This window comes from Nomascus leucogenys, chromosome 18 (assembly GCF_006542625.1).
Source record: "Nomascus leucogenys isolate Asia chromosome 18, Asia_NLE_v1, whole genome shotgun sequence".
Taxonomy (NCBI): domain Eukaryota; kingdom Metazoa; phylum Chordata; class Mammalia; order Primates; family Hylobatidae; genus Nomascus; species Nomascus leucogenys.
In genome coordinates, this window is record NC_044398.1 from 49,680,489 (window position 1) to 49,690,375 (window position 9,887).

Sequence of the window (9,887 nt, forward strand, 5' to 3'; positions counted from 1 at the left end):
ATCTCTACTAAGAATACAAAAATTAGCTGAGCATGGTGGTATGCGCCTGTAATCTCAGCTATTCAGGAGGCTGAGGCAGGAGAATCACTTGAACTGGGAGGCAGAGGTTACGGTGAGCCAAGATTACACCATTGGACTCCAGCCTGGGCAACAAGAGAGAAACTCTGTCTGGAAATACTAATAATAATAATAATGAAGATGGGGTCTAACTCTGCTGAACCGACTCCATCTTGTTTCTAACGTTTAAGCTGTCCTTGTTCATTCCTGGGCATGGGCTGAGCTAACTTTGGGAAGGGATTCAGTTCATGGTTTGACTCTGAAGCAAAATTGATAATAGCCCTTTCCCAGAAAGACCCCCTTCTTGCCTGGGGACCAGTCCACCTTGCAGTACTAACAAATTAGCTATAAGATTAGAAAGTACAGTGTAGGGGTCATGCAGCCTCTAGTTCCAAGAGTCTGAACCTTCCCAAATGGTTCCTGGGGATAACATCACTATTGAAAAACCTAAGATCAGTGCTTGAGATATTTTGGCAGACCCTGCACTCAGTGGATTAGCTGACACCACCCAGACAGGTAATCTGGCTCAACCAGTTCTGCCATCTCACCCAGGAACAGAAAACAACAAGAAAAATTCTCTTCAACCCCCTAAGATTCCGTCTCCAACCTGACCAATCAGCACTCCCCACTTCCCAAATTATCTTTAAAATCTCTGATCCCCGAATGCTCGGGGAGACTGATTTGAGTAATAATAAAACTCTGGTCTCCCACAGCCGGGTCTGCGTGAATTACTCTTTCTCTATTGCAATTCCCCCTATCTTGATAAATCGGCTCTGTCTAGGCAGCGGGCAAGGTGAACCCACGGGGCAGTTACAGCATCTGGGCTCCAGCTCCTGACAGCAGGCCAGGGGAGAAGCAAACTCTGAGAGACGTGGCTGCAGCCTGCACCAATGCAGACAGGACCAAAGGCAGCCCAGACTGAGTCCTGGTTACCAGTGAGACGTGAAAACTTCAGAGAGCTGCCAGGGCTGAAAAGGCCACGTGGAGGGAAACAGTGGACTTCTCCAGTCCTCCTGCATGGGTGAGTGACTTGAGGAACAGAGAGACTCCACCCAAAGCCTTTTTACACTTTACAATAAGCCCTAAGACTGTTTTTTTTGTTTGTTTGTTTTCTTTTGAGACGGAGTCTAGCTCTGTCACCCAGGCTGGAGTGCAGTAGAATGATCTTGGCTCACTGCAACCTCCGTCTCCCGGGTTCAAGTGATTCTCCTGCCTCAGCTTCCCGAGTAGCTGGGATTACAGGCGCCCGCCACCACGCCCAGCTAATTTTTGTATTTTTAGTAGAGACAGTTTCACCATATTGGCCAGGCTGGTCTCGAACTACTGACCTTGTTATCCTCCCACCTCAGCCTCTCAAAGTGCTGGGATTACAAGCATGAGCCACCGTGCCCAGCCTAGTTTTTGTTTTTAAAGATGGGGTCTCGGCCGGGTGCAGTGGCTCACATCTGTAATCCTGACCAACATGGAGAAACCCTATCTCTACTAAAAATACAAAATTATCTACTAAAAATACAAAATTAGCCAGGGCGTGGTGGCACATGCCTGTAATTCCAGCTACTCGGGAGGCTGAGGCAGGAGAATCACTTGAACCCGGGAGGCAGAGGTTGTGGTGAGCCGAGATTACGCCATTGGACTTCAGCCTGGGCAACAAGAGCGAAACTCCATCTGGAAAAAATAATAATAATAATGAAGATGGGGTCTAACTCTGCTGCCCATGCTGGAGTGCAGTGGCGCTGTCATAGCTCATTGCAGTCTCGTGCTCCTAAGCTCAAGCAATCCTCCCGTCTCGGCCTCCTGAGTAGCTGGGAGGCACATGCCACCACGCCTGGCTATGACTTATGATACAACCATACAAATGGCTGCAATTTCTTTTCCACCTGCTCAGCAAGCATGAGTCCCAAACAACAACAACAACAAAAAATTGGTCGTAAAAAAATAAAATAATATTTCTTGGACATCTGAGATTATGGGCTGAGAGACATACACACTACAAAAATACAAAAACTGACAAAATTAAGCAATATGAAAAGGAAGGCATGGAGATGAGGAAAAATATATACACTGTATTTGATACACTTGGATGACAAACATCTCAAAGGTAGAAAGAATGATCTGGTTAATACATAGATTCTACCAGAGAAGTTTAAAAAAAAAAAAAAAAGAAGAGAGAGAGAAACTGGTTATTTATGTGGGTGGATATAGACATAAACTACTAAATGGAAAATGGACTGCTTTTGTAGAATAACCCAAAGGGCCAGCTGAGGACACCCACTCTGTTGTTTGAGCAGTGCATAAACCGTAATTCTGCATCACACATTTGCTTCATATCAAAGACTTCTTCATGATTTCTGCAAATTCTGGGGAACATGTATTTTATGGCCACCCAGACCCACTGAACAATCCATTTCACCAGCATCTCACCTTCCAGGATTGCTCTCTTCTCTCTGTCCTATACCGTACCATCAAAGCTTTTGACTTAATAAAAAGCTGCTTAGTGGGCTGGGCATGGTGGCTCATGCCTGTAATCCCAGCACTTTGGGAGGCCAAGGCAGGCAGATTGCCTGAGATCAGGAGTTCGAGACCAGCCTGGGAAACACGGTGAAACCCTGTATCTACCAAAAAATTCAAAAATTAGCCGGGTGTGGTGGTGCATGCCCGTAGTCTCAGCTACTCAGGAGGCTGAGGCAGAAGAATTGCTTGAACCCGGGAGGCAGACACTGCAGTGAGCTGAGATTGCACCACTGCACTCCAGCCTGGGTGACAGAGCGAGACGCTGTCTCCGAAAAAAAAAAAAAGGTGGGGGGCTACTTAGTATGGGGGCACTCCTTAGAAGCCAAAGAGAAAAACTTTTTTCTCTCTGATTCACTAACATCTCTTGTTCCATTTCTTAATCCATTTCCCGTTTGCCCTGAGAAATGAGCGCTGGCAATGAGCTGAGATTTTTTTTTTTTTCCCTTAACGGAAAATGGGTTAAATCAAGGGACTGTCCAGCAGTGTTTACCTTCTCTCCACTTCTTATTACACTGTCATTACACCATCTGACAGTACTGCACTATGATGGTTAATATTGATTGTCAACTTGATTGGATTGGAGGATGCAAAGTATTGTTCCTGGATGTGTCTGTGAGGGTTTTACCAAAGGACATTAACATTTGAGTTAGTGGACTGAGAGAGGCAGACCAACCCTCTATCTGGGTGGGCACCACCTAATCAGTTGCCAGTGTGGCTAGAATAAAAGCAGGAAGAAGAAGATGGAAAAGCAGACTTGCTGAGTCTTCCAGCCTTCATCTTTCTCCCACGCTGGATGCTTCCTGCCCACAGACTCCAAGTTCCTGCCCATCAGACTCCAAGTTCCTCAGCTTTTGGACTCTTGGACTTACACCAGTGGTTTGCCAGGGACTCTCGGGCCTTTGGCCACAGACCGAAAGCTGCACTGATGGCTTCCCTACTTTTGAGGTTTTGGGACACGCACTGATCCACTACTGGCTCCTTGCTCCTCAACTTGCAGATGGCCTATCATGGGACTTTACCTTGTGATCACGTGAGTCAATTCTCCTGAATATGCTCCCTTTCATATATACATCTCTTCTCTTAGTTCTGTCCCTTTAGAGAATCCTCACTAATACATACACCAACTTACCTCCCTCATTCATAGACTCCTGGTCCTTTCCGCCCCAACTCTACACATTACCTAGGGGATTTCATGCAAATGCCCCTTGTAACAAGTTAGTCCCTTAATTTTTCAATCATTTTTGTCATTGCAGCTGAGTTTTGACTTGTAAAATGTTGGAGACACACAGCAAACAGGTATCGAAAGACTCAAAATGGCATTAAATAAGTCAGGAACAATTTCAAAGCTGTCATGACTACGGAACATCAGCATCTCGTGATGTCTGTAAAATATCCACAGTTGCAGCACTCCTCAGAGGGGTGAGGCTATTTGGGTAGAGCAGCTTCTTGCCTTGACTGATGATGTACCCACATCTCACATCGGTAGTTTCCAGTTGCAGCTGTATCCCAGCACAACTCATTATTCCTACTTCATGACTCGACTCAGCTCCCTCACCTCTACCCATGTGACCCTCCACAAGTCTCTCTGTTGGCTAGGATGGTCTGGAACTCCTGGCCTCAAGCAATCCTCCTGCCTTGGCCTCTCAAAGTGCTGGGATTACAGATGTGAGCCACCACACTCAGCCTCCACATCTATCCTTTCAGCTAGAACTTTGCCCTCTTGGCCAGGTGTGGTGGCTCAGGCCTGTAATCCCAGGGCTTTGGGAGGCAGAGGCGGGAGTCCTCTTACTTGAGGCCAAGAGTTCCAGACCAACCTGAGAAACATAGTGAGACCATGCCTCTACAAAAATTAAAAATATTAGCTGGATGTGGTGCCAAGTGCCTGCAGTCCCAGCTACATGGGAGGCTGAGGTGGGAGGACTGCTTGAGCCCAGGAGGTTGAGGCTGCAGTAAGCCATGATCATGCCACTGCACTTCAGGTTGGGTGACAGAATGAGACCCTATCTCAAATAGCAATGTTTTTTTTTTTTTTTTTTTGAGAGGGAGTGCTCTGTCGCCCAGCCTGGAGTGCAGTGGCCCGATCTTGGCTCACTTCAACCTCTGCCTCTCGGGTTCAAGTCATTCTCCTGCCTCAGCCTTCCAAGTAGCTGGGCTTACAGGCACACGCCACCATGCCCAGCTAATTTTTGTATTTTTAGTAGAGATGGGGTTTCACTATGTTGGCCAGGCTGGTCTCAAACTCCTGACTGGCCTCCCAAAGTGCTGGGATTACAGGCATGAGCCACCACAACCAGCCAAAAACTTTTTTTTTTTTATTATTTCTGAGTATCAAAAGATACATTTTAACTTCAGAACAACTTTTAAATTATCCAGAATTAAACACAGGCTGCTTTAATTTTCCCTAATGTAGTTACATGTATCAAATCTATCAAGGTCAGCACTAAGCCCTTAGAAAAAGAAAAAGGCCAATTTGTCGACAATTGTAACAAAGAACTGGCTGCCCCTGTTCTCCTCCCCTATTCCCAAAGCCCAACTGGGTTGGGATCTGGGCATTCTTCACCCCAGGGTGGGCGTGGCTGGTGATAGCTGAGGATTTTTGTTTTGTTTTGCTTCTGTTTTGTTTTGGAGACAGTCTCACTCTGTCTCCCAGGCTGGAGTGCAGTGGCGCGATCTCGGCTCACTGCAAGCTCCGCCTCCTGGGTTCACGCCATTCTCCTGCCTCAGCCTCCCGAGTAACTGGGACTATAGGCGCCCTCCACCACGCCCAGCTAATTTTTTTTGTATTTTTAGTGGAGACGGGGTTTCACCATGTTAGCCAGGATGGTCTTGATCTCCTGACCTCGTGATCCACCTGCCTTGGCCTCCCAAAGTGCTGGGATTACAGGCCTGAGCCACCGCGCCCGGACAGCTGAGGATTTTAATGGCTTCTTCTGGTCCATGTCTTGACTGTTCTGACGCTGCTGGCACATTGATTTAAGGGATTAGGAGGGAAATAAATGTTTATTCAACTGTTGGTGTATCAGAGAGAGAAAGTTCTTCTCTTTGGCTTCTAAGGAATGTCCCATGTTAAGCAGCTTTTTACTAAGTCAGAAGCCTTGACGCTACAGTATAGGGCGGAGAGGTGAGCACTCCAGGGTGAGTCCAACATTTCTTTAAAAATGCCCCCACTGGCCGGGCACACTGGCTCACGCCTGTAATCCCAGCAATTTGGGAGGCCAAGGTGGGTGGATCACCTGAGGTCAGGAGTTCAAGACCAGCCTGAGCAACATGGTGAAACCCCATCTCTACTACAAATTAAAAAAAAAAAATTAGCTGGGCCTGGTAACGCATGCCTGTAATCCCAGCTACTTGAGAGGCTGAGGCAGGAGAATCGCTTGAACCTGGGAAGTGGAGGTTGCGGTGAGCCAAGATCGCACCATTGCACTCCAGCCTGAATGACAAGAGCAAAACTCCATCTAAAAAAAAAAAAAAAAAAGCCCCCACCCCCAACTTCAGTCTATTCCCTCTAAAGCAGTTACATTAGCTTTAATTGGCTTGCTTCCTCTTAAACAACTTCAGAGGAATTGGGGATGATTGTTACTATTGGCTTAATTCCTTTATCTTACTTGGTAATAATTTGATAATAACCAGTTAGAAATCAAAACACTCTTTTGATCAAATCTCATAGTTTCGTGTCTCTGACCCTTCTTTCCTTGTCACATCTATCTCGGACCACAGGTGGGAAAGGTTGTCAACTTATTTTTCATTTTTCTTTTCCTCCTCCTCCTCCTTCCTCTTGTTTTTTTTTTTTTTTTTTTTTTTTTTTTTTGAAATAGGGTCTTGCTCTATCACCCAGGCTAGAGTGCAGTGGCACAATAATAGCTCATCGCAGCCTCTACTTCCTGGCCTCAAGTGATCCTTCAATCCTCCTGCCTTGGCCTCCCAAATTGTTGGAATTACAGGCATAAGCTACTGTGCCTGGCTGGCTCTCAGCTTTTAAGGGCACATGGGATTAGACTGGGCTCACTGAGATAATCCAGGATAATCTCCCATCTCAAGGTCCTTAACCTTAATCACATCACAAAGTCCCTTTGTCCATGTAAGGTTCTAAGGTTCTGGGGATTCACACATGGACATCTTCATGGGGTCATGATTCTGCCTACCATAAATGACACATTTAAACCTTCAGTAACTGAATTTTATGCCATAATTCTTCACACACGTAAGAGCATCATGCAGTGGGTACAGTTCACTAGTGTGGATTGTTATGCTGATGGTCACATGTTGAGTGCACACAGGGCTAAAGCCAGGAGGACTTGGTTGGTCTGTTCAAGCTATCCTCCAAGAAGTAAAATCTATGCACTGTTAGAAACACAGAGAAGGCCAGGTGCGGTGGCTGATGCCTGTAATCCCAGCACTTTGGGAGGCCAAGGTGGGCAGATCAAGAAGTCAGGAGATCAAGATCATCCTGGCTAACACGATGAAACCCCGTCTCTACTAAAAATACAAAAAAAATTAGTGAGGCGTGGTGGCGGGCACCTGTAGTCCTAGCTACTCGGGAGGCTGAGACAGGAGAATGGCGTGAACCCAGGAGGCAGAGCTTGCAGTGAGCCGAGATGGCACCACTGCACTCCAGCCTGGGCAACAGAACAAGACTCCGTCTCAAACAACAACAACAACAACAACAAAGAGTTAAGTTCTGGTGGCATATTTCTGCTCACAAAAACATCACCACACTTCTAAGTAAAGACCAAAACACTTTAATAATGACTTTTTTTTCAGATTGTTTGCTGTTGGTACATGTAAATGCAATTAATTTTTTTTTTTAAGGGACAGGATCCGCTGCTCTTTTGCCCTTGCTGGAGTGTGGTGATGTTATCATAGCTCACTATAACCTCCAACTCCTGGGCTCAAGCAATTCTCCTGCCTCAGCCTCAGGAGTAGCTGGGACTACAGATTTGTGCCACTACACCTGGCTGATTTTTAAAATTTTTTATAGAGACAGGGTCTCACTAGGTTGCCAGGCTTTTCTCTAAGTCATGCCTTAAATGATCCTCCTGCCTTAGCTTCCTGAGTAGCTGGGACTACAGGTGTGAACCACCACACCTAGCCTTGCTACTGATTTTTGTATATTAATTTTATATTCTGCAACTTTGCTGAATTCATTGATCAATTGTAATAGTTTTTTGGTAGCATCTTTAGGTTTTTTTAGGCATGAGATCATGTCATCTGTGAACAAGGCTAATTTGATTCCTCCGCCCGCCTCGGCCTCCCAAAGTGCTGGGATTACAAGCGTGAGCCACCGCGCCCGGCCGATTTCTTCCTTTCCAAAGTGGACGCCCTTTATTTCTTTCTCTTGCCTTATTGCTCTGGCCAGGACTTTCAGTGTTATGTTAAATAACAGTGGTGAAACTGAGCATCCTTGTTTTGTTCCCATCCTTGGAGGAAAGGCCTTCAATTTTTTCCCATTCAGTATTATGTTAGCTGAGGCAAAGCACTTTTAATATTAAACATTGAAATAACTATGAGCTCTACATACATTTAAGAAAGATCAATAAAAACAAGTAAGATAATTACTTAACTGCTTATTTCCAATTCAGGGTCAAGGGTGGCCGGAGTCTATCCCAGCAGCTCACGGCACAAGATGGGATCCAACCTCAGACAGGACGCCATTCCATCACAGGGCAAACTCACATGCCCCCACACTCACTCATACTGGGACCATTTGACACAAGAATTCACCTAGTGTCCATGTGATATGGTTTGGCTGTGTCCCCGCCCAAATCTCACCTTGAATTGTAGCTCCCATAATTCCCACTTGTCATGGGAGGGACCCAGTGGGAGGTAACTGAATCATAGCGGCAGGTCTTTCCCATGCTGTTCTCGTGATAGTGAATAAATCTCGTGAGATTTGATGGTTTTATAAAGGGGAGTTCCCCTGCACATGTCTTCTTGCCTGCTGCCATGTAAGATGTGCCTTTGCTGCTCATTTGTCTTCTGCCATGATTGTGAGGCCTCCCCAGCCATGTGGAACTGTGAGTCCATGAAACCTCTTTCCTTTATAAATTACCCAGTCTCAGATATATCTTTATTAGCAGCATGAGAACAGACTAGTGCAGCATGGCTTTGGGATGTGGGAGGAAGCGGGAGTACCCAGAGGGAACGCATGCAGACAGAGGGAGAACAGGCAAACCACACAAACAGTGGCTCTGGCCCAGGACCAATTTCTTTTTCTCATCCACATAGTAAAATAATGTTGAATGAAACAATGTTATTTGATGACCTGCCTATTCCACAGGAGAGACAAAAGTACATAATGGTCATGAAACTGGATCACCGCAGGGGCACTCCTTAATTGAGTGGCACATGGTCCCTTTTGTTAGGAGAACAAATTGATTTTAAACTCAGGCACAAAGTCTGGCTGAGAAAATGATGAACTAAAAAAAGACTCAAATAACTTAACTTTAAAAAGATTTTAATAAATGTTTTCCCAATCCCATTGGCAGCCTCAAGTGAATAAGGAATGTTTTCCCCATCATTTTGGGCATCATTATCAAATAGCTCGACACAAGTGCATTTTCTGGCAGTCTCTTCAGATGGCTTCTTTTAAATTTGTTGAACAAAAGTTACTTACATCACTTTGGTTAGAAACTCTCAAAAGAGTAAATTATATGTAATCACCTCTCAAATTATGAATGCACGTGAATTAGAATTCTTGATGCAAGTTAACATCAAAACTAAAACATTTTCATTAATGTCGATCTTCAAAATTTTCTTCAGCTATGTGAAATTGAGCTGAATACTTTTATTTTTGACCAATCTTTCTTTCTTTCTTTTTTTTTTTTTTGAGGTGGAGTCTCGCTCTGTCGCCCAGGCTGGAGTGCAGCAGCACAATCTTGGCTCACTGCAACCTCTGTCTCCTGGGTTCAAGTGATTCTCCTACCTCAGCCTCCCTGGTAGCTGGCACACACCACAATGCCCAGCTAATTTTTTTATTTGTAGAGATGGCGTTTTGCCATGTTGACCAGGCTGATCTTGAACTCAACCTCAAGTGATCTGCCCACCTGGCCTCCCAAAGTGCTGAGATTACAGGCATGAGCCACCACACCTGGCCTGACCAATCTTAAATAATTTTTTTCTCATTGGAGAATCATTTAGTAAATATACCACTGTTTACATTTACTTTATTTACTTAATGATTTACTTTATTTCCATATATGGATTTACTTTATTTTCCATTTATGGCAAGTGATACCAGTTTTCCACATGTGGTAATAATATAAACTTTTCTTCTAAAATATATTTATTATTAGTAAAAATGAGTAAATTAAGGAAAATAG